Source organism: Anabrus simplex, chromosome 1, assembly GCF_040414725.1.
Source record: "Anabrus simplex isolate iqAnaSimp1 chromosome 1, ASM4041472v1, whole genome shotgun sequence".
Lineage (NCBI taxonomy): Eukaryota > Metazoa > Arthropoda > Insecta > Orthoptera > Tettigoniidae > Anabrus > Anabrus simplex.
The window spans coordinates 1,574,965,929-1,574,971,928 of NC_090265.1; positions in this window are offsets into that span (position 1 = coordinate 1,574,965,929).

Consider the following 6,000-nt stretch of genomic DNA (forward strand, 5'->3'; position numbering starts at 1 on the left):
TATATAGGGCAGCACCGAACTCTGGTAAAAATAGAGATGAAACTTTCTTTATTATCTAGGCCTATAATACGTATTAAGCTTGTGGAAAGTGATCAGTACTTTGAGAGGTTTAAATCTTTAAATATTATACATTCAACGTCCATAAGAATTCGTACGTACCATTAATGGTATACAGTCTCAAAAAATGTTCCTCCAGTTGTGTATCAAGTTCAAGATTATTTCAGTTAAACCCCTCAGATTTACAAATAATTTCCGATGGCAATAAAAAGAAAGAGTCGGAAATGCGGTCGAGTACCTTGCCTGTTTTCGAGACTTAGTTTTACAACTTCAACAACTTATACATAATCGCAATCCTTATACGTGAAACATTTTGAATGACATCATATTTGACACCTACAATATCCAAAGTTCTTATAAAATTGATAAGTCAAACAGTTCGGAGGAATGAATAATTTTGTCATATGTCGTCACCTCCCCCACCCCCTCCCCGAGACAAAGCCTCTTAGAGGTGTACTGTTGTAAGACCTTTCCTTATTTAAAATCTAAAACGTATAGGAGTAACCATCATTGAAATTCTAACATCGTACGTCAAACTGTTTCAGAGAAATTAATATTTTGGTCATCAGGCTGCAAACTCCAGTCAATACACCGTAGGAATATATTGTTTCAAGAGCGCTTCCCATTTAAAATCTAAGATGTATAGGAACAACACTCATGTGAAATTTCAACCTCGTGTGCCAAACGGTTTCACAGAGATACATCTGTTTGTCATCGGATATCACCCCCAGTCAAGACCTCTTAGGGGAGCATTGTTTTAGGACCAATTATTTTATTTAAAATCGAAGATATTGAGGAGTGACCACTATGTGAAATTTCAACCTCGTAGGTCAAGCGATTTCAGAGAAACTGATATTTTTGTAACCAAGCCTCACTCCCACCCCTCCAGTTAAAAACCCTTATGGGTCAAAACATCTTAGGGGCGTATTATTTTAAGACCTCTTCTTATTTAAAATTAAGACATATAGGACAACCATCATTTGAAATTCAAGTTCGTATGTTAAACGGTTTGGAAGAAATTAATATTTATGTCGTAAGTTACACACCGACCGCCTCTGTGGTGCAGTGGTTAGTGAGATTAAATGTCACCCCAGGAGACCCGGGTTCGATTCCCGGCTCTGCCACGAAATTTGAAAAGTCGTAGGAGGGCTGGAACGGGGTCCACTCAGCCTCGGGAGGTCAACCGAGTAGATGTGGGTTCGATTCCCACCTCAGCCATCCTAGAAGTGGTTTTCCGTGGTTTTCCACTTCTCTAGGCAAATGCCGGGATGGTACCTAACTTAAGGCCACGGCGGCTTCCTTCCCTCTTCCTTGTCTATCCCTTCTAATCTTCCCATCCCCCCATAAGGCCCCTGTCCACGATAGCAGGTGAGGCCGCCTGGGCAAGGTATTGGTCATCTTCCCCAGTTGTATCCCCCGACCCAGAGTTTGAAGCTCTCGGACACTGCCCTTGAGGTGGTAGATGTGGGATCCGTCGCTAAGTCCGAGGGAAAAAGCGACCTTGGAGGGTAAACAGATAGAGAGAAAGAGAGAGAGAGAGAGAGAGAAGATACACCCCACCTCCAGTAAAACACCCTTAGGGGTGTACTGATTAAAGACCATTTCTTATTTAAAATCTATTACATATAGGAGCAAACATCATGTGACATTTAAACCTCATATGTCAGTCGATTTCAGAGATATGAAAATTTGTGCTTTTAGGCCTCACCCTCAAGATCAAAACTCGTTAAGGGTGTATTATTTTAAGGCCACTTTTTGTTTAACATCCAACATATATAGGAGCAACCGTCATGTGAAATTTCAAACTCGTATGCCTAATGGTTGGAGAGAAATTAATACTGTACTTATGTTGACAGCCTCGCCCCCTCCCTAGTAAAAAACCCTTAGGGGTGTATTATTTTAAGATCATGTTTTATCGAAAATATAAGACAACATTATTCCAAATACCAATATTCACATCTGTAACATCTCCAGGTTTTGAGATATAAGTATCCTCATCAAAATAATTCAATCTTAAGTGGATTTTCCGAAAACAATAAGTACATGTTTCTTTGTTTTTAAAGGTGATGTGGGAGTTTTCACGTCTGTAACACCTTCAGTTTCTGGGATATACTGTAGATTTACCCGTTTTAAAATTTCGCCCATTTTTCACTTCTTTTCACTCCCTGAAGTGGTTTTTCGAAAAAAAAATACGTGTTTCTTTATTTTTAAAGGAGATTCCAAATACCAATTTTTACGTCTCTAAACTGTCAAGTTTTTGAGATATTGATATACTTAGATAAACAATTCACCCCCATTTCCACCCCATTAGCGATGGAATATACAAAAATCCTCTGTAAGTGAGCACCTACGCCGTATTATAAATGTACCCGCAAAATGCATTTCTTTCTGCCCAGTAGTTTCGGATCGGCGATGATGAATCTGTCAGTCAGGATATGTTATATTTTATATGAAGAATGCCCGTTTCTCTCATAGGCTATTGCGTTATTTTTTTACTTTTGATCGACAATGAGGAATTTTTGTTTGAAGCTCATTAACATGGTTCATAGCTCTACTCGAGCAATACCGTGAGAAAGTGATTATTTACTATTTCTCATGGAAAGATTTATTTTTGGAAAGTTTCGTTGCTTTTTGCCTGGGGAGTTTTATTTTGGCAGGCCCCTTTGCCTACTGCCGGATTAAAATCTTCCCTTGCTTTGTTTATAGCCATGGCGAAGCAAATTTTTTGCTTTACGTCGCATCGATATATCTTATGATGACGATGGGGTAGGAAAGGGTTAGGAGTAGGAAGGAAGCGACCGTAACCTTAATTGTACAATCACCGGGCGAGCTAGGTGGTGCAGTTAGGGCCGCGCAGATGTGAGCTTGCATCCGTGATATACTCTAGTAGGTTCGAACCGCACTGGCGGCAACCGTGAAAATGATTCTCCGTGGTTTCCCATTTTTACACCTTAATTACGGCCACGGCCGCTTCCTTCCCACTCCTAGGCCTTTCCTATCCCATCGTCACTATAAGACCTATCTGTATAGGTGCGACGTGAAGCAAATTGTTAAATAAATAAGTAAATTGTACAGTCCAAGCATTTACATGGTGTGAAAATAGGAAACTACGGAAAAACATATTCAGGCCTGCCGACAACGGGGTTGGAACCCGCTATCTTCCAAATGCAAACTGATAGCTTCTTCTTCTTTCTTCTTTATCTGTTTACCCTTCAGGGTCGGTTTTTCCCTCGGATTCAGCGAGGGATCCCACCTCTACCACATCAAGGGCAGGGTTCTGGAGATTCAGACTCTGGGTCGGGGATACAACTGGGGAGGATGACCAGTACCTCACCTGCTATGCTGAACAGGAGCCTTGCGGGGGGATGGGAAGTTTGGAAGGGATAGACAAGGAAGAGGGGAGGAAGCGGCCGTGGCCATAAGTTAGGTACCATCCCGGCATTTGCCTGGAGGAGAAGTGGGAAACCACGGAAAACTACTTCCAGGATGGATGAGGTGGGAAAAGAACCCACCTCTACCCAGTTGACCTCCCGAGGCTGAGTGAACCCCGTTCGAGCCCTCGTACCACTTTTAAAATTTCGTGGCATAGCCGGGAATCGAACCCGGGCCTCCGGGGGTGGCAGCTAATCACACTAACCACTACACCACAGAGGCGGACTTTAAATTTTTCTTTCCCAATAATTCGGCCTCTTTTGTAATCTCTATAGTGTCGCCGAGATCCAGTAAGCGATTTATACAAAGAAGGGGCTCGAGGTAAGCCATGGCTCTTTTCAACTCTATATTTTGTTTGCTCTCCCGGGAACTCGTTTGCACTTTGCATAACTTCACATTCAAAAACACTTTCGTTCGAACATCATTCAACATGTGAGATCTCCATGCCCATCGAACTTATGATGAGCACGTCTGATTACATGGCACACAACTGCTACACGACACAGCGCGGTCAGACAGTGACTAACTTCTGCTCTCAGTCTCAACACGAGGAAAAAGGGGATCAAGAATGTCAGGGAAAAAAGTGACTAGCGTGACTCGAACTCGCAATCTTCATAAGTGGAGAAACTTAACCACTCGATTACCACCCCACGGCCTACCACTTGATGGTACCTGGTATGCTAAACCTCTCGTAACTTTTCTCGACATTTTCAAAATCGCTTTTTTTTGGAAAATTTTGAGAGTTGCGCGCTACTACTTTGCCAGTGTGTTTTTATGATGTCGTGCTACCAACCTACAAAGTTAGAACAAAATGGGTGATGCGGACATCGTGACCTCCCCTTGTTAGTCACGACATATCGGGATGAAACATCCTCAGTTTTCCTAATTAGTCAATGGGGAACAGGTGTGCCAATTTTCAACTCTCCAGCTTCGTGGGGTGTGTGAGAATTGGATACTGCATTTCGAGTAGTTACCTCCAGTTCACGCCTAAATAAAAAATATATCGGAATAAAGTACCCTTACCTCTCTTAATTACCTTATGAGAATGACTTGAACCAAATTTCACCCCTCTATCTTTATGCGAAGCGTGCGATTTAGTGATATTGTGTCTAGAGTTTCACTCCGTTTATCAGAAAACATTTGAATAAAACACCTATTATTTTCCTAATTATCTTATAACGAACACCTGTGGCAAAGTTTAGTCCTATAGCTTCGTGGGAAGTGTGAAAAATAATTATATTGTTATTAAGGTAGTTACCCCAATTTCACCCCTTTAATCACAAAACATCAGAATGAAACATCTTCACATTCCCTAATTAGTTCAACACGCCATATAACTAGTATCAGACACTCCTTATTGTTTTTGCTCTTTACTATTATGACAAGACTACGGAAAATTGTATCACAAATGCACTCACAAGAAGATGGTCGGGATATCCCTAGAGATAATGCTCAGGGTGACGTTGTACACGCACGCACAGAAATGGTGTTCCGTCATAAACAAACAACACTGCCCCACTCCAGTAATGAAAAGGACGGGAGAGAGTGCAGGAGTAGTGTTTGAAGGCTATCTACCGCCGAAAAAGGAGAGGGAGGGGTTGAACGGGTATAATCGAACTGAAGGCACAGTATGTGTACTGCTATGCATCTGCCACTGTGCCCATTTCAATCACAAGAGTCTTGTAGTGGGCTGTCTACCTGCAGCAATGCGTTAGCGACGAGGTGGGGGATACCATGGTTTGTTTATATCGGGACGCCATTTCTGTGCGTGCATGTACACGCTAGTGGTGCTCTGGCCACGGAAAAGCCCGAGCTCAAGACTCGTATGTAACATCAGTCAACACTCCTTACTTATAAGCTTAGAGTTTCTTGTGCATTGAACAAGCAAACAGAGTCAATGTGTGACAATGACGGATGAACAGATTGCACATACCATGTGCTGTTATTACTAGACACAGTAACAAATACAGAAGCTAACGCTTAACCAGTAGATAAATTATCCATCATCGTCATCAGGTTTATTTACTTTATCCAATATTATAGAGATGGCATAAATATGCCGTCCAGTAAACACAGTCTATGATTCAGTAAATAAGCTCGCGAAAATTAAATGAATATGGGAACCAACCCCCAAACTTGCAATTGTCGTTCACATTCAGTGGGCAACTAACGTAACGTCGATTTAGACCAGGTCTGCGGCCCTAATATCTCCTGAAGTACACATAAAAGAGCTACCAGTTCTCCTTCCTGGCCACTGTCCCTGTTTTCTTGGGGTCGACACTTGAGTGGATTTGGCTTATATTTACAGCCTGATGCCCTTCCTGATGTGGAGGGATGTAAACATTTTTGTGTGTTGCTGTGGTGGTTGGTAGTGTGGTGTGTTGTGTGTAGATGAATAGAAGTGTATTGAGACGAATAATACACCAGCACGGCCAGGAATAGAACCCGAAGCCTTCTGAACCGAAGACCATTACGCAGATCATTCAGCTAAGGAGTTGAACCGAAAATAAC